Here is a 20,847-nt window from a genome sequence, read left to right on the forward strand (position 1 = left end):
AGACATAATTAGACAAACTAATTAGACGCAGTCTTCGCTGCACAGAGATCCTCCGCAGTTCAAGTTATCCGCCTACCTGGCGTGTCCTAAAATAGGCAGGAGCCGTCAAGAACATATATGTTAATTCTGCTCGGCAAACACGCTTCGCACCGTGTGCATGGAAGCGTGAGCACAACCGTTACAATGTGTCGGGGCAGCAAACATGTTGATCCGTAGGTTTTCCGTACAAGAACGAGACATATGGGAAAGACTTGTTCATTACGCCCAAGAGTGGAAAGATGCAGTAATATGAATCTCTACAGAAGCATTAAACGAGAGTCAATAGCAAGGAAGGCACGTATGGATATTCGAGTCTCTGGAGAGTTAATTATTTATCGTAAATTGCCCCTAGAAGGGCTTTAAAAATGTTCCGTAGAAGGGAGAACCTGAAATGAGGAGAGGCCGGGGAAAGTGAGAAATGCCGTACAGAATGAGACGTAATTGATTTTAAATGTGACGGGGGAAGCCACGGTCTCCAGAGAAAAGTGGAGCTCATCGCAGCGGAAATGGCAGTGGGAACGCGGCTCTATGAAGATTACAATTAACACTCCGGCAGTATTAAATACTCTGCTAAAATAGACATTAGCAAGAAAGAAAAAAAGTGTTACGTGAAGCTTTTCAATAGAGAAGGGAGAAACGGAATATGTGAACATTTCTTGTTTGGGGGCTTGAAGTTCTGAAAACATAATTATTACAGCGTAAATTCAAGAAATGTGGATCAACATTACAAACCTTGAAAAACAATTCCCTGGATCAAGCTGGATTGATTTTACTAGACAAATTCACGTCTTCTCATGAAATAAAGTCAAGTCACCTTTACTTATATAGTGCTTTTTACAATACAGATTGTTTCAAAGCAGCTTTACAGTGATAACAGGAAAATAATGCAACAAAGTTTGTTTCTAGAAGAAAATAGCGTCATAGTCCAGCTTAAGTAAGTTCAGTGATGGTTCATTTTTTTTGTAATTTAGTTCATTTATATACAGTATACAGCCGCTCTGTAGAAAAGAGTGATGTCATTGTCCAGCTCAGTTCAGTTCTCATATAATGGTGTTAATGCAGGCAGATCAATATTATTGTTGAATATTAAGTGTCCCCGACTAAGCAAGCCAAAAGCCATCAGGTGACAGAATGGAGGAGAAAAAAACCTTGGGAGAAACCAGGGCTGTGTTTCCCGAAAGCATTCTAAGCCTAATGCCGCGTTCCAGGCAACCTGTAACCCGTGTTTTTCCAACTCGTAACTGGGAGTACATCGATCTAGTACGAGTTCACGGGTGGGAAGTCACGGGTTTGACTGCCGTTCCAGTGTACTTTCACGGGTATAAGGTTGGAAAAACACGGGTTACAGGTTGCCTGGATTGCACGGCATAATGTAGAGAGCATTGGTGGCAATTGTTCTACGATCAACTTAAGCTTACGATGCTTTTGGGAAACGCAGCCCAGGCTCAGTCGGATAGTGTGTGTGCATAACCACTAGTTTGGGTAATGATTCAGGGATGTGCCAGCTCGATGAATGGTGCAGGATGAGGGTGGGACTTCTCGTTTGTCCTGACCAATGGCAGTTGAGGAGAGAGGATGAATATCGTCTAAACATCTAAAGCACGCTTTGCCAAATAGAGGCTTGTGTATTAGACATATTAGAATTGTAACTTGCAGTGTAAAATGTTTTGTCGAAATGGGTTTGGCTGACAAAACAATCCCTGATCTAAGGTAAGATGAACAATCTACAGTAAGTATTTTAGCCCCAAAACTGCATCTATAAATTGACAAATCAGTAAGAGAGGGGTTCATCCAAGATTCTTGCACAAGCCTGATCCTTCAACCTTCAATCTTTGTTTACAATAACTCATATTTATTTATTTGTAAACGATGTGCCGGCTCAGTGCATCTTCATTAAAGTATTGAACTGACAAATAGGAGCAGGAGTGAGTTTGTGCACTAGGCCTGAGTGTTGTTCTGCTTTGGCTTTTCCCATAAGCCCTATTCTTGAGTCAGAGCCCCAGGGGCGGCTGATTTAACACGCCTGCTTGTTGTGAAAAACAGGTGCATGTGCACGGCCTGTTCATCACTGGTGTAGCTACATTAACTCTTCCCTAAACATTCACTGTCCTGCAAATAGGCTAGTGCACTGCTTCAGGAAGCTTATAAGGCAGCATGCTCACTCAAATTAAACCTCATAATGCATATTTATAAATAAATTAAACATTTTTAGACTAACTGGGACTAGTCACAATGTGCAAGTGCATATTGTTTCCCTATTGGTGGTTTGATTGCTTCTATTGCTCTCCTGATCTGTTAATCACTTTGCATGAAAGTGTCTGCTAAATGATTACATTATCAGAAAATTCACACCCAAAAATGTAATGCCTATTATTAGATAGCCCAGTGAATTAAATACTTCACAAGTGAAAGGTACTTTATCTCACTTGATTATTTTCTTACTTAAAGCATGATGTAAACAAGCCAAAAACAATCGAGTTAAAACAAGACACAACACATTAAAAACTAACATTATGAAATGGATATTGATGATAGCTGATGTACAAACATTAGATGAGTTATATATTAATGCAGCAAGTTGCTCAGCAACTATAAACTACCTGCAATTACACTGAATCTACGTGAGTGGCACAATGCATCAAAACTGAAGTGTTCCCATTAAAATCAACAAAGCACCCATCTGCAACACTGTTTACATGCTAGACATGCCGGCCACTTCTACTCATCGATACAGTGATCAATAGAGTTTACCAATAGCATGTTGATAAGATAAAAATGTAATGAAGTCCCTTTAAGGCAAGTCATTTCACTCGGCGGCCATCTTTGAAACGAGTGCAGCTCCTCTCTCTTTGAATGGGGAAACATCAAATTCTCCAAAACTGTTTCTAAATGCTTGAATCATGACAGAAAACGAAATTTTTCAGGCTGGATTAAGCTAATGCACATGCGCAATGGAAGCGCGCCTGACTGTTTCTATGGGAACCGGAGCTTCTAACGGCAGGTGCAGTGACGCGATGACTTTACCAATCAGCGATTGGCTCTTGTTTAGAAGGCGGGACTTATTCCGCCATATTGAGCGTTGCACTTTTCCCCATTCAAAAAAATATGAGTGATCTGTCTTGTGTAATTCTATAGTCTTTGGTAATACTCTTACAAGTACAATAAATAAATAGTGCAAAAAACGAAATACTTGTTAAAATAGTGAGTTTTCAGTATTAAATTTAATATATAGTTTTAATCACCAATTTGGGATTGTCTTTCTCATGAAGGACACATGCAGTACTGCCTTAGATATTGGCCAAAATGAGATCCATTGCAGAGCATCATGAAACAGCCCTCACTTTTGGGAGCAATGCCGTCTAGGAAGGCAGCTCAGGTTTTCATACAGAGTCATTGTCATCGCTAGCTCAACTGAATCAGTCGGTGACTAAAGCGCACAATGACCTCGGGTTAATGTGTGAGTCAGACTAACTACAAGGAACACGAATTTAGAGTGGTGTTATTAATACAATTATGATTAAATACGCCACATCTTAGTGATTTGACTTCCTACAGATTCATCAACGCTCTACAAATGAAGAAATTAAGCAAATTTGAACCTTAATAGAAAATTAATTGGTGGTGCTGAAGGCGTTGGAGCAGATACACGGATTAATAATGAATAAAAAGGAGTTTTCCTTCTCTTCCTCTCCTGGTTTGGATCTGTTGGTGTGTTTGAAATGTCTTGAGTCCAGTGAGGTTGTTCCAGTGAGGTGGAGAAGCGAACCCTTGACAGGTCCCAGTGTGACACCGCATGCTGATGACAGCCCTGTCTGCCAGCTGGCTCAAGCTTCCCGGCCAAGAATGAGTCTACAAACAGGTGAAAGTCTCGCTGCCTACACTGAGAGATGAGACACCGTTTACAGAATAGGTTCACAGTGGGACTAGGAGCGATGGTGGTATGCTGTGCAATCAGAGTGCAAAAATGTATGCATTTTTTTCATATTTAAACCACCAATTATAAGGAAACAAATCACAACGTGTCGTAATTTTTTAGCAGTGTGTCACTGAGAAATGTGGACTGGCTCATTACATATAGAATTTGTGAAAACAAGACTGGGGAGTGAGCCTTTGCAGCTGCCGACCCAAGGTTATGGAAGAGTTTACCACAGTATATTAGATTATCATCAACCCTTAGTGAGTTTAAAAGGCACTTAAAACCAGCTTAGGACTTTAGCTTTTGATCATATATGAGTGTCGAGGAACTGTTCTCACAGGTATTGGTTTTTAAGAGTCAGGAGATTTTTTAGGTGCATTTAAGACTTAAGAATCTGAGAGTATACATTTTACATATTCTTTATTTATAGTTATTTGTGTTTGTTATATTTTATTGTTTTATTGTTTGAGCAGCACTATGGTCAACATTGTTGTATTATCATGTGCTTTATAAATAAATTGGAATTGGAATTGGAATATACGACGCTGCAAGTGACCCAATAACATGTACTGTTACATACTGGATATAACATGCGAGGAAAATGGGCAAAATATACAATACAATGTAAAAGCCAGTAAGAAATGTCCTCACTGCATTTAGCTGTGATAAACACGTGGACAAAGCATGTGTTAAAAGTGTTTAAAATGATACTGGCTTTTCAAAACATCCTTCAAAGTTCTCAGTTCTGAACAACTGAAATCATTTTCACAGAGTAAAAAGTCAAAGGACTTCAAAACATGATACTGCCAACCTCTCTGAGAATAAACGAGTTTAACGCTTATCATCTGACAGCCATACCACATGAAACAGACTAAGGGTGCGTTTACATGACAACGAAATGCTTAAAACGGAGACGTTTTTCCTTTGAGTTTTCCGCGTTTCCATTGTCAAAATGATCCCCATTCACACACGAAAACACCTAAAAACACTATATTCTGCTGCCGGGCCATTAGATGGCGATGAAACACTATAGACTGAATAAGTACTACGCATGTGCATGACATAATCATCTTCAGAGATTTGCGTTTTTATTGTTTACACGGAGACCGTTTTCTAAAACTTACATTATGAAACCCGTTTTCAAAAGTTTGCGTTTTCAGGCACCAAAAACACTGTTGTTGTGTAAACAAACGGCCAAAACGCATACAAAGTTTTATGTTTTTAGTTGAAAACTGTTGTTTAAACCGCCCCTAAAACAATTTCCTACTGCTCCACATTACAATACATTATACTATCATTAAATTACACCAAGAATATACAATATTTGGTCTCACTTTATTATTTTAGGTGTCTTTAACTACTATGTACTTACATCAAAATTATTTTTAGGTACAATGCACTTATTGTGTTGATGTATTGTAAGACACTTGTGCTGCTATTGAGGTGGGATACAGGGAAGGTTAGGACAGGTTTAGGTAGGTTAAGGGTGGGTTAAGGTGTAAGGGAAGGTCAACAGTGTAATTATGGATGTAATTACAGAAATTAATTACAGCTGTAACTACATGCAGATATTTTTAAATTTACAGTAAGTACAATGTACACAATAAGTGCATTGTATCAAATGATTCATTTAAATGTTAGTGTAATGTAAAGTGGGACCCAATATCCTTACTATATATACCAAAATAAACAATGTTTATCTGTTTTGATTGTTTTTGGTCTTCCACTAATGGGAAGACCATTCTTTAAATGCATTGGAATTTTAACCCATGAAATAAATCCAAAATGGTCACTTATTCCCATTTATTCCTTTTGCTTGACATCTAATTACATACAAAATCTTCCCTCTATAAACTGACCCTACAGGGGCTTGAACTCAATACCCTCTGTAACAGCCCTGATCACCATCAAACCAACCTTTTAAAAATTGGATGAAAGAGACGAGCATGAAAGATTATTACAGTGCTCATTTTTGGCGCTCATTTGGTGGTGTTTAAAGATCCTGAAACCAGAGCCGCCAGCCTCAGAGGCCGAGACACACAAAGACTCTAGTGTCACTGCAGTCCACTGATGATGGGGGGTTGGGGAATGGAAACGCCACCGAGCACACAATTAAAACCCCCAAGATAAAGCAGGATCTCTTTCTGTGAAGCCTCTATATATAATGCATTATAAAGCTATTTTAATGTATTATGAAGGCATATAGCATTCATTACATTAATTACGTTATTTGTTGCATGTGTCGCTGCAGTTCGGAAATGAAATGTCTGGTAAGTGGCGCTAAAAGATTAAAGCTCTGTTGCGCTGGGAAATAACACACCGCCTATATTAAACCCGACCCTAAACATAACCAATAGTGTTAACGAAAGCAAACGAGAGATAAAAACAGTACATTTGCTGAAGCAATCATGCCATTTTAGCTTGCTTCTTCTACAAAGCTTTGAGCTCTTTTAATGTGATTGGTGTTTCACAGGACTTGCTTCACAGAGCACTGCTGTACCAGGTGAGCTTCCGAGCAAGTTTACTACAGTAGAAAAGCCACACGTATGGAGCTAATTATGTGATGTAAACGGAAAAATGTATTAGTACACAAATCACTATGGTAAAAGTGTTTTGAGGCCGTAGTATTGTGCAAGGAATCACTAATCTGACCCTTATCATAACTGTGAAAAAGAATCTTTTCACGAGTTTTGCAAAAGAAAATCATGTATATGCATGTTTTTCTAATGAGCCTGGGTTGATCTAAAATATATCAGTAAAGTCAATTAATCGGCTGCCATTTTGAACCGGCATAGGCCAATGACCAAATTTGCTTGGTGGATTTACTGAAGCTTACCTTTGAGTCAGTTTCGAAATCCACTGTCATCCTCATCAATGCATAACCAACAATTTTGAGGAAATTTAGATATATCTATAGTTTGAATTGGATATTGAAAAACACATACAGCTTGACTACTTATGTTGATCATGTGTTTTGACACACTTGTTACTCTTTTAATAGGTATAACTATTATTTGGTGACCATTAAATTAATATATTACCAGTAAAAATGTACAAGTCCAAAATTAACTGTCTTTTGTTTTGAATTGAGAAAATGTATAGGCAATAAATACTTCCTACTGGCCATTAAACTTCAATTTTTATGCTAATATTTCATTGAGTTTCGTTTAGGTGGAATAACATCAAGAATGTGCTCTGTTGGTGTTAGTAAAATGTATAGTAAATGTAAATGTACATGTATAAATGTAACAGCTAGAAAAAAACACTTTTGTCTTCCTAGCTAAACATCAGTTTGTGACGTTTTCAGTCACTGAACTTTTCTGAGGTCGGCTGTTTTTATCTCTGACAAAAATGCAATTACAATAATATTTAGTGTGGAGACGACCATTCACTTTGTGATTTTGCCTTCTGCTTCGATGAAATCAAGCGCTGTGTTGCACCTGCAGTCATCTCTACGTGAATCACCACTGTTGACAAGCGTCTGCGTCGCACATGGCTGGAATATGATTTCATCAAAGAGCTCTTGACCACAGCCACTACAACCCAGCAATTTACATACAGCGTAAAACCACCATAGCATTCACATTGAAAAAAACCCCGCTCCATCAAGAGCTACTTCAGCCGAACAGCTCTGCTTATTCAGATGTGTGCTTCCACACCAAATTCTCACATCATGCAGATATGTGTGTTTCTGTTCAGTACAGATAGAGCGTATTCCATGTGCATGGGATTTTAATATGGTTTTAAATGTGAGGGAAACAAAGACGTGCGCTTTTAACATGTGCCAAGAATGAGCAGAAAGATGTGTTATGTGCCAGAAAGAGAAAGTATACAGCTTTCCTGAAGGCTTTGCTCACACTGTAACAGCATGGGGAACTGCACCAAAAGTCAAGCATGGCTGAAAATACCACCGGCTAACATGGCTAAGCCGACTCGAAACGTGCTTTAGACAGGCAGCTTATGTTTTGAGACCGTGATGTCCAAAGGTGTGGTTTAGATAGACTGCTCGCTAGGTCTTGAGACCATGATGCCTAAAAGTGGCATAGACATTGACAGCTCACTTGATTTTAAACCATGACGCATAGTAATGTCATCTAGGTAGGCAGCACACTAGACTTTATGACTATGGTGCCCAAAAAATGCTATGTTGGCAACTCACAATTCAGTCTAGGTAGGCACCTTACTAGGTTTTTTTCAGACTGTGGTCCCCAAAATCCACTTTACGTAGACAGCTGACATGGTATTTTATACTAAAATGCACAGAAATTCTGTCTAGACAGCTCACTAGGTATTCAGACCACGATGCCCAAAAATACTGTCCAATTAGGCAGCTCTACTGAAGGGTTCACTTACACTGCAACACCATAAGAAAAGCATGGCTAATGCCCAAAACTACTAGAAGCATCTCAGTAGAGTGCATTAGTGCATTAGTTTTCAGTGGCACTGGCTCCGTATTTTTCCCCCATTCATTTTTCCCAAAGGGATTTTAATGAAAGTTTTTGTTAAAGCATTATAAGCCACAAATCAACCAAACCAGCTAGGTTTCGATTTGAAGCAAAAAAAAAAGTACTTGAAAATCAGACAAAAAGAAAAAGGTACAAGATGGTGAACTTAACAGCGTTAATGAGGAGAAGAACTGCAATCCCATGAAGCATTGTAAAGGACATGATCGCATTATTATCGCATTATCGCATATATATATATATATATAAAATCAATAACCTTAAAAATATATTGTTTCTATATATATAATCAATTTATTTAAATGAATAGTTTTATATTTCACCATGTTTTTAATGCGATTATGTCCTTTACAATGCTTCATGGGATTGCAGTTCTTCTCCTCATTAACGCTGTATATATATATATATATGTGTGTGTGTGTGTGTGTGTGTGTGTGTGTGTGTATATATTTACCCTATATATATATATATATATATATATATATATATATATATATATATTATATATATATATATATATATATATATATATATATATATATATATATATTGAACCCCTGAAGACTAATTTGGCTCTGGTTCCTTCAAGATTTTCCTAGGTTTTATAATTTTTTTTAATATTTTTTTTATGAGTAAAATAAAGCCTGTGGTAAACATAACTTGATGATACTTTGACCTTTTGTTGTTTCGCACCCCAAGCTGTCTTATCGAGTTTTAACATACTTTTTTCAAAAATAAACAACTGCTTCAAGATTCACGTTTTCGGCTACGGGTGTGTGTAATTTACGTTGTAGAACAAAACGTCAGAGTATCGCCAAGTTATGTTTACCACAGGCTTTATTTTACTAATAAACTGAAAAATAAACTTATAAAACCTCATTGGAAAATCTCGAGGGAACCAACGGCGAATTCTAATAGTTTTCTGGGTTCTGACATCATCCTGCACCGCTCTATTACATCATTTGCAGTGCGTCACGAGAGAGGGAATTTTCTCTTCTGGCACGATTTGCTCGCTGCGAGTCATTGGTGGAATTTTCTGCACAGCATCATGGGTAATGTAGTTTTCACCATGCATTTCACTTTTAACCACAATTACCTTAAAAAATAAGTTGAAATAATGTGAACAGATGGCTTCAACAGAAGCATTTAGCACTGATTAACGACCTCTGAACTTTGTCTATTAAAGGTTTTAAGTTCTGGTTAAACATCTTTATTTTTTTAACTTCCAGAGCCCGAATGTTGCACTTTCTTGTCATTTAGAGAACAAAGTCAAATCAAAAGCAAGACATTTTAACAGGCCAAACATGAATTATTATTAATATCTCTGGCTCCTGAACTTTAGCCTCAGGTGAGCCGGTTGGAGAGTCTCAGGAAGCCTGACGCTGAGGCCTGTGCACTGGCTGTGTCCCTCAGGAAAAGCCTGAGCTCTCTCCCCCTCCGGCCATGAAAAGCAATCAAGGAGCGGAACAATCTCCCATGGACCTCACCTCTGTTTAATTACAGCGCCGTCTCACTGAGCTTATCCACGCTCCGAGAGAAGACATGCTGCAATCTGACTCAAACACAGAGAACACAGTCGCTGAACATGAAGCATGTAGCGACCGAGTGCTACTGATATCAGTGTGGACAATGCAAATCATCCAATGATTGGTGGACCTATTTTTGAATGATTTTAATAACTAGGAAGCAGTGTGACTGAAGGCTATTACAATTTTTAATGGCGGTTAATCACCATTTTGTACGATTCATCGCACACTTATCGTGAAATTAAGCATACACCCTTTATCTTGTTTAACATGTTTATTTTGTCATCATTTGCTATAGCCAGCAACCAGATTGAAGGGTGACTCTCACAAAACTGTATTTTCTGCAAGCTTTTTATAAGGTCAATAGGTGTCTTTTAGGGGTGTAATGGTACACGTATTCGTACCGAACCGTTTCGCTACAGGGCTTACGGTATGGTTCACTTGTGTTGCAACATTAAGGTCTCCTGTTTGGGAACACTTGGGTTTCCCAGTGAATTACGGAAGCAGTACTCAACGAAAACAGCGTTGTAGCCTAACCACCATTATCCACCAATACTCGCAATAAGCTCTGCGTTTTGCTCCTTGCGATAAGAAACAAAGTGTCATCTTTCAAATACTGTCCATTTTATCACGTAATTAAACAGAAAAGCGTATCATATCTCGTGTAATCGCTCAATCAGTGTTTCAACGGTGGAAAGACATCAGTAAAACAGCTTGTAAACAATATCCCACGCCACGTAGCATTACGCCATTCACCTCAGGAAAGTCCACAGCTTGAGTGTCAGCTAGAGAAATAAACTCTTTCGCTAAATATATACACCATATTAGCCTATATATTTATTACTTAACCTGTTAGTGATGTCTTGATTATTTAATGTAGGTTTAAATAAATCTGTCATAGAAATGACAGCTACTGTATAAATGATTACATTTCAACAACGAATTGGAGTAAAAACATATCATTAGATTTCGAAGTTAATGCAAAAACGTCCTTATGTGCAGTTTACGTTTGCATACAATTTGTTATTTGAGTGTTGATTGTTCTATCTAAAAGTAAATAGCAACTGAATTTAGGCTAACAATTTAGTCTGTTGTTCACCTTTAATATTATAGTAATGAGCAAGTAAGAGCTCACAATATAGTTTACAGCATTAGCAGAAATCATTTGTTTATCCTTAATAAAGTTGTAGTTATAATTGAATTTATTTAAAGACAGAGACACAATTTGATCAGTAAACCACTGTTTAATAAAAAAAAAAACAGTGACGTCAAAACCGAGGAACGTACCGAACCGTCAGATTCGTTTCCCATTACACCCCTAGTGTCTTTACAAAAAAGGACACTTGGAGACTCCCAAAGGGACACCAAAAAAAACAAAATGATGTTAGGAATCCATATAATTCATAAATGTATGCACACCAAAGCACCCATGAAAAGAATTTACAGGTTAGCTGATCGCAAACAGAGAAGTGAAATCGGGTTAAAGAAATTTCCGCCATTGGAAATGCTCTCGATTTCTACGTGATCTACGTGATGCAAATTAAATTATTTTGTCATGTTCATGATTTAGAATTATATATATACTGTATATATATATATATATATATATATATATATATATATATAGCTGATAACAGATAAACGATAGCAAATAACATAAACCCCCAAAAATATTGAATTCAAATGAACAGAATTTTGCACAATATTTATGCCAAATTCCATTAAAAATATTTAAAAACAGAAATCACGTTGATTAGACGAGCCTATTAGAACTGACAACATTTTGGTGCAGTGAGCAGTTAATCAGGCATTAATAGCAGCTAATGCTGATAATCTCATAACGACTGAATAACGGTGATTAATCTGCCTGGGTCGTAACTTGGTCTCACTAATTGAAACATACTCAAGTTTCCTGTGAATCATCAAGGTAGTATGTTCTCTACTCACCACAAAACCACTTAGCAAAACTGTTGTTGTAATGTGGCTAAGAAGGGATTTTTCCCACTGCAGTAGCTTAGTAGTAAAGAAGCTTTCAGAAATCCTTTAGGCCGAGGTCTTTCAATTAAACGAACAAAAACAATACATTCACAACGACAGCGACGATGCTTGCAGTCCAAGGCAAATCAATGCAAGCGAGTAATGCATGAAAAAGAAACATAACAGTGGAAATAATGAGTGGAATTAATGGAATGCTGCAAAATAAAGGGTAAAAAAAATAAATAATAATAAATAGAAACCAGACCTGGAATGTCATTAAATCAAAAATGATTGAGAACAAATACAATGTGGGGGTGGAAGAGGTTGTTCAACACAATTTCACTTAAATGTTATTTCTCTCGCAAACTGGTTCAATGCCATCTGGTCACCTCAAAAACACTCATCCTTACAGCCATCATCTCAGAGGGCATTGTTGAGAAGACCATAGGGAAGAAAACCAGCAGACGCTATGACTAAACGCAGGGGAAAAAAGAACGAAAGAAACACACTAGTCCATTGATAGACTTGTGACTCAGTGAGTGAGCGGCACAGATTGAGCTGACATAGTGCTCAAAACTGCCAATGTATTCAATCAGAAGAGATTCAGTTCTTTTATATGACTACAAACAAACAGTCGTCACCACATCATTCTTCAAATGGATCGTGCATCAAGCATCTGAGACACATGCTTTAGTCTGCACACAGTCACGGATGGGCACTAGGTTTGGAGACCATAATGTCCAAAAATGCTGTCTAGGTCAGTCATTAATTGTCAGGCAAGAGATTGTTCTTGGAAGCGAAAGAACTAGAGGTTGATGAGACAAACTGCATTTCCATACTGTTACTGAATAATGACAATAAGTTAATGAACTATTATGCATCTCGAAGGGACACAAGCATAATGTATTTTAGGACTCAGTTTTTCTATTGAAAAATTGCCTCATATTTGTTTGATCTACACTTTTTGGCACAAGACAATAAGAGTATTAGGCAAGAATGATCCAACACTACCTAGATAGCATCATTGAGCATATTTAAAACTGTGCCTATGATGGAGAAAATATGAAATCTAAGTAAGCAATCGACTTAGGTTGACCAAAAATGCTGTCTAGTTAGGAAAATGCCCTCTATAGGAAATCGTAATGTCCAAAAACGATTCCAAGGCTCAATGGGGTTTTTTGTTTTTGTGGCACCATGAAGTCCCCTAAAAATGTCTAATGCAGCTCTAGAGATCATGATGTTCCACAATGCTGTCAGTGTAGGTTGAGTCTCTAGTGCCCAAACATGCTGTCTATGGCAGCGCACTAGGTTTTACGACACATGCCCCCCCAAAAAATGCTTGGTTTTGAGTCAAGTGTCAGAAGTGAGCAGGGTTTCATGAAGCCAAAAGTAACATTAATACGCACATTATGAACACCTCCTCCTCATCACATCTCATAATATCAATATGCACTGTATAAGAACAGTCATGCAATGCATGCATAATTGGCAAAGTGGTGCGTTTTCGTCCGTATGTCATGCAGAACAGCACTTACCCATTCTTTATGCTGCCAGATAGTGTTTATTTCTTAACGCCGAGTTCTTTTGACCACAATGTTGAAATAATTTCCTTTAATCAGAGGCACTTGTGCATGTTTTCGCGCATCCCGGGCCTCCAGTGCGAGCGCAGGTGGACGCGCCTCCCGTCAGTGATGGAGAACAGCCCGCGGATTCTCTCTCCTCTATCGCTCCATCTGTAAGGACAGCGTCTTAAAAGACCACTCATCGGCTCCACCGTGTCTCCATCTGTGCATCAGCCGCTGGATGCTGCCATTGTTCGGGCTGCGGGGTCTCGGTGTGGTGGTGGTGATGGTGATGATGGGCGCAGTCTCGTAAGCGCGTCTCTCCGGCTCCGGCGCGTCAGAGTGCGCGCGCCCTCAGTGCTCAGAGGCTCGTGACGTGTGCGTGAAGGGGAGGTGCTACAGGTGAAAAGGCCACAAAGTTTCGATTCTCATTTTATCAAAACGGAACGTTACCAAACACGCAATACAAAAACATAACAATGTATTGTGACTCTGCTGGTTCATGTTTCTAAAAAATGCAGATGATGTATAATCTGCTTAGATGTGTATTTAATAACGTAAAGGTTTTATTGAGAGGTCAGGGGTTATTTATACATTAATACATTAATACAGCTTCAAACACTTTTTTACTGATGAAAATGACTTTTATGTCAAAAAAAAAAAATCTACTAATATGACTTGGTAGAACACGTGTTAATTGCAAATATTACAATATTAAAACCTTGTCAAATAAATTACTCTTAAGGCCCCTTCACACAGATTTTTTTTTTTTTTTTTCAGCTGATGAAAGTTAAAAACATTGACAGCCAATCAGAATCCATCCTGCTTTAAAGCGCTTCTGCATCTTTTAAAATGGCATGCAAAATTCCAGCCTGCGCTTATATTAAAGATCCACTGAAGTGCCTTGAAACGCACAGCATTATTCAATGTGTTGATGTAATTTCCTCTGAAACAGGAAGACGGGGCGGGGCATATTGACTAGCTCCTCCCCTTTTTTAAATAGCCAAAAGCATTTGGTTTATATCACAGCCCGGCCAGAACCATTGAACTCGGTAAAGCCGCAGTTTCCTCCTAATCTCTAACCATTTCTCCTCCTAATCTCCAAATCGTTTTAAAATACAGCATTCGGTGCGTAATTCAAATGGATCTGATACGTTTTGTGGTCTGCGGCGATTCGCACACATGATCCGCTCTGTGCTGTCGTGTCTCTGGACAGGATCTTTGGAGGTTCACGTGACACTAACATGAAAATAGACTTCATTCGCCCTTATGGAAAGCATGCTTACACTGTCTAAATCATTCCCTAATCCCTATATAGTGCACTATGTGTCATTCACCATGTAGAAAATAGTTAATGTGTGAACAAATGACCGATTCTAGCCGCAGCTTCAGCATCTATTTATAATGTAGGGGGCGGAGCCTCAGATTCTAGAAAGCATTTGATTGGACAGAAAATCTGATGAAAAGCTGAAGTGCAGAGTGATGTCTTCAAAACCATTGATCCATATTGGCGGAAGTGAGAGATTAAGATTTGAAAGCTTATATCTTCTAAATGTGAATTGTGTCATTGTTTTGGAGCACACTAGCTTATAAATAACAGTAAGGCTAACATATTCATAAAAGACAAAAAAAAAAACAGAACAATATTGTGCGTTGGTGTGGACTCTAATCTAGTTTGTTATACTGTAGTTATCTTTATACTCACTTAAAGGACAAATCCAGTGAAAAATGAACCTAGGGGTAATTAACACATGGTTACCGAGTCGATCGTTCCCTGAGATGCGTTTTCATGATAATCGAATATAAAGTGTTTTATCTTTAAAAACAGATTAGCTCATAACAATAGTATATAGGGCACAGAGTAAGTAAAAGTAAATCGCTAATTAATACCACTAACAAGGCTCAAAATAGCCTCACACTAACACGGTAGCATAATGAGGGTCCATACATGCAAACCGAAGCATTGAGAACTTTGTAAGTGTACAGACAGTTTAATAAGAAGATACTTTATAAAGACAGTACATTACGCGTTTACATGCAGGATCCATTTTGGAAAACAGTCTCGACTAATCGAGCCACGAACGCCGTGCTACGTTAGATTTCACTATGCGTAATTCCTATCGACCAGCTCACTTAGCGCGGCGTTCGTTGCTCGACTAGTCGAGACTGTTTTCCAAAATGGATCCTGCATGTAAACGCGTAATGTACTGTCTTTATAAAGTATCTTCTTATTAAACTGTCTGTACACTTACAAAGTTCTCAATGCTTCGGTTTGCATGTATGGACCCTCATTATGCTACCGTGTTAGTGTGAGGCTATTTTGAGCCTTGTTAGTGGTATTAAATAGCGATTTACTTTTACTTACTCTGTGCCCTATATACTATTGTTATGAGCTAATCTGTTTTTAAAGATAAAACACTTTATATTCGATTATCATGAAAACGCATCTCAGGGAACGATCGACTCGGTAACCATGTGTTAATTACCCCTACCCCTTAATTACCTCATTTTTCACTGGATTTGTCCTTTAATGATGTTGGGTTAAAAATAACCAAACGAGTAACCCAAATATGGGGTGGTATAGCATCTTCCCAGCTGTGGGTTAATTTGAACCCAACACACTGGGTTAAAAGCAGGTTGGGTTGAAAGTAACCCAACAGTTAAGTGAACTATTTATTTTTATTTATGACATTATTTTAATAAATAAAGCACACGTTGTTTTCAAATACAGATTGTTTATTTGTATAAAACACTAAATATAAATTACAAACTAAATATTGGAGAGTCTAGAATTTAATACCACGAACCATGCGCTGTCACTTTAATTCAGCGCGTGCAGCACAGCGAAAATAGACTCGGTGTGGAAACGATCGTTGGACTGCTGTATACGCACCGCTCCTGGAACGCATTGCCGGACCGCATCCGCGTGCAGTGTGAAAGCTCTAATCTGTTAATATGGGTGCGGGAAAAAAAAGCACCGCATACGCATTGCAAACAGAGTATATGTGAAATGGGCGTGACACTGACGCTTTTTTTGTCAGTGGTAGAGTACCGGCTACATGCGAAAAGTAGCGGTACGCAAGAAAAAGTGCAGGTACGCTTTGGAGTAAAATGCAGAAGTGCCGGTACTGCGTACCGGTGAGTACCGCCCCACTTCGAGCACTGTATAAAAGACACCTGTCCACACACTCAATCAAACAGACTCCAACCTCTCCACAATGGCCAAGACCAGAGAGCTGTGTAAGGACATCAGGGATAAAATTGTAGACCTGCACAAGGCTGGGATAGGCTACAGGACAATAGGCAAGCAGCTTGGTGAGAAGGCAACATCTGTTGGCGCAATTATTAGAAAATGGAAGAGGTTCAAGATGACGGTCAATCTCCCTCGGTCTGAGGCACCATGCAAGATCTCACCTCACGGGGCATCAGTGATCATGAGGAAGGTCCTCACCTCACTCGATCAGCCCAGAACTGCACGGCAGGACCTGGTCAATGACCTGAAGAGAGCTGGGACCACAGTCTCAAAGAAAACCATTAGTATCACACTACGCCATCATGGATTAAAATCCTGCAGCGCACGCAAGGTCCCCCTGCTCAAGCCAGCACATGTCCAGGCCCGTCTGAAGTTTGCCAATGACCATATCTGGATGATCCAGAGGAGGAATGGGAGAAGGTCATGTGGTCTGTTGAGACAAAAATAGAGCTTTTTGGTCTAAACTCCACTCGCCGTGTTTGGAGGAAGAAGAAGGATGAGTACAAACCCAAGAACACCATCCCAACCGTGAAGCATGGAGGTGGAAACATCATTCTTTGGGGATGCTTTTCTGCAAAGGGGACAGGATGACTGCACCGTATTGAGGGGAGGATGGATGGGGCCATGTATCGCGAAATCTAAGAGCATTGAAGATGGGTCGTTGCTGGGTCTTCCAGCATGACAACGACCCGAAACACACAGCCAGGGCAACTAAGGAGTGGCTCCGTAAGAAGCATCTCAAGGTCCTGGAGTGGCCTAGCCAGTCTCCAGACCTGAACCCAATAGACAATCTTTGGAGGGAGCTGAAAGTCCGTATTGCCCAGCGACAGCCCCGAAACCTGAAGGATCTGGAGAAGGTCTGTATGGAGGAGTGGGCCAAAATCCCTGCTGCAGTGTGTGCAAACCAGGAATGATCTCTGTAATTGCAAACAAAGGTTTCTGTACCAAATACTAAGTTCTGCTTTTCTGGTGTATCAAATACTTATGTCATGCAATAAAATGCAAATGAATTACTTAAAAATCATACAATGTGATTTTCTGGATTTCCGTCACTCACAGTTGAAGTGTACCTATGATAAAAATTGCTTTCTAAGTAGGAAAACCTGCTAAATCGGCAGTGTATCAAATACTTGTTCTCCGCACTGTATGTATTTAACCCAACAGCTGGTTTATTACTAGACATTACCCAGCGATTTAAAAAAATGACCCAACATCTTTTGAAAATAACCCAACATAGTGACCCAATATGCGAATATGTGACCCGATATGGTTGTTAAAAAAAATAACCCAATGTTTTTTACTGTGTAGTTATCGTTCTAGGTGTGAACAGCCTTTAGACCAGAAGTGTTGATAGATTAAACAAACACATGTGACACAAGGCAGAATCGTGAACAGATATTTTAAAGTTATCTACAACTGATGTAAAAAGCTATTGTGTGTCAAAAAACTAAAATGCTGAAATCCAATCTGTGGTTTTGAGCAAAGCAGCATATTAGAGGCAATCGCTCAAAGCTGCAGTTTGTGTAAGCGTTGCCCTCCTGCCGTCTCGGTTTCCATTGTGTGATTCCCAGCCTACGTATAGAGACATTATCCTGGTAAACAGAGAAATATAGTCCTCATTAAGCTCTGATCTCTGGAAGCCGCACACACACATCACTGTAGACATGGACATCTGTGGATGCTAAGGTTCAGTTGGCCTTTCATCACAAACCAGCTCAACTAACAAACGCTTCTACAGTTTAACCACTTCAGCTGCCAAATATTCTATAAGAAATGGCAAGGACGTTGTTCTTCATCACAGTTACAAATGAGTAAGAATCAGCCCAACCAATTTAGAAATGTCCATTTTTATTGTACTTTCATCTACTAGATAATTAACTGTAAGAAAAGTAGACTAGAAGACAAGCAAAAGTCAACATTCCAAAATATTTGATCGCAGATTTTTGTAAGTTCGGAGTTGAGATGAGATGACATACAGGGCACTGTATCACTTCTAAATCCCAGTCAACATATGAGGGTCACACATGGTGGATTATTCTTCGGTACCAAGTGGGCATTGGCCCAAAATGGGCATTTTATCTGGGGCAACTTGGGTAGTTCCCAAAAAGCTCCCTATGTAAGTCGGGTCACTATAAGGAAATGAGTGTATGGGCTCAAAAATCAGAATTACTGGTCAATCTCTACATTTACCAACTCAGCACCAATCATGCACATTTGCTGTGATTCTGCATAATAATGACACTTTCCTCAAATAAACCATAAGTTTATCACAGTCTGTTGCATACATTTAATCATCTGTTGTGCCAGTCTAATGATATTATTTATTATCAGCATTGGTTCTAAAATGCCACGATTGATGTTCATTGTCTATGATGTGGAAGTGTCTGTTGGTAATTTGCTGTTATGATGTGTCGGCTTACGTTAAATTTGGTTGGTTTTGTGTCATACATTTTGCAACCTGTCCTGTTGTCACATTAATTCCACTGAAATGCACACCCTGATTGTGTGATGATGCAATTATTTGTGATGAGGATTTGCATTTTATTACATTTTGTTTTATTTTGGTGATATCTCTCTGATTGCTTGTTTCATTTCTTGTCAAAGGTAACTTACAGAAGGACATGGTAATCTGGGCGGATTTTTGGCTGTTTACTTTTTTTCCTGACAAGGGAAGGGGATGAGAGGGCCACGGTTTAAGAGTTACGGTTTGCTATTATTACAGAATATCTCTGGAAGAAGATTTGCTTGCAAATCACTGACCAGGTGAGAAGTAATATGAAGTTCTATGAATATGCGAATAAGCCCCGCCTCCACTCACTCACAGCGGCTCAGAGATCCACTCGCTGACGATCACACGTTGATCTGATTGGTTACAAGGTAGTTTGTGACGTCAGAAACACCAGCGATTTCAAAGCGGTGTCTTTGGTTCACTGAAGTTTTAAGGAGAAAATTCTCAGCAATGGTGTCGACTTATGAATTTACACATGGTTTGTCTTAAAGCACATTAAAAACACCACATAGACATATATAAACAACATTAAAAGCTTTATTTTCACCAAAGGGGGACTTTAAAGGGTTCCTTTTAGAGGTTCCCATCATGGGATCACTTTATGGATTTAGTTTTAATTAATTAAAGGTAAAGTATGTAGCTTCAAAACAGGCTGAATGAAGAAGGCGAAACGAAAGGTCTTTGAGATGTCCTTTCAGGGAGCTTGGTGACGTGGCAGCCGAGATATGCAGTCTTGAGACCCCGATAAACTATAAATTAAACTATCCGATAAAGTACTTTTTTGTTCTTCGCTTAGGGGTAAAACAAAGTTTGAAATACGTGATCAGCGATATATACCGTTTAGATGAATATGTAAACGTACACTTTCCTCTCAGTAACAAAATAAACACAAAACAAAATTGAGAAAAGGGAGGAGGGAGTCCAAGATGGAGTCTTGCTAACTTGACTTTCGCCGAACTTTGCTGACAAACTTTTATAACGGCATAAATATCATTCTTTAAAGGTGCAGTATGTGAGATTGACAGCTAGGGGTTGAAATGGGTAAATATTGGAGATCGCTGTTTCCCCCGGTCCCTCCTCCCCAGACTCGACGCTCACGCGGGTTGCCAGATTGAGGACACGCAACAGGAATGAGCGCAATTGACAATGGAATGCGAGGAGACTTATACACTGTAAGTTGATGAGTTGATTTATTGATTTATGATGAGTTGATATCGCGTTTTAATATGCTCTCGTTCATAGAGATTTTTTTATGGGTGCGGAGGCTTTTTAGGTCGGGTAGAATCTGTGATCTCTAACCCAGTCTGTTCGCTGGCTTCAGAGGCTGCAATACGCTGTGTTTTCCACCAACTGGCAACCTGTGGTGGAGAAATACTATTGGCTGAACTGGCAGTGGGCGAGATCACACAGACCAAAACAACAACAGACATTCTGACACGGAAAGCTAATTTCAAAGTAAAATAACTGGCTGAAAAAGTGTTTTTCAGAGAAACGAGTATGTGAACTCAGCATATTTCCTAAATATCTGCAAACATATTATGATATTTGTATGCTTTAGTACAGTAAAAAAAAAACTAAAAAAAAAACTTACATACAGCACCT

At 39.0% G+C, this 20,847-nt stretch overlaps 1 protein-coding gene across 1 annotated transcript in view; it reads right to left on the reverse strand.

The window, feature by feature from the left end:
• nexmifb (neurite extension and migration factor b) overlaps positions 1 to 13,795 on the reverse strand; it is a 71,594-nt gene extending 57,799 nt beyond the window's left edge. Inside the window, exon 1 of the mRNA XM_082178264.1 lies at positions 13,457 to 13,795. The gene's annotated coding sequence lies outside the window, so the exon portion shown is untranslated. The remainder of the gene's footprint in view (positions 1 to 13,456) is intronic.
• Between the last annotated feature and the right edge of the window lie 7,052 nt (positions 13,796 to 20,847).

This window comes from Leuciscus leuciscus, assembly GCF_965113295.1.
Source record: "Leuciscus leuciscus genome assembly, chromosome: 8".
In the NCBI taxonomy this organism is placed as follows: Eukaryota; Metazoa; Chordata; class Actinopteri; order Cypriniformes; family Leuciscidae; genus Leuciscus; species Leuciscus leuciscus.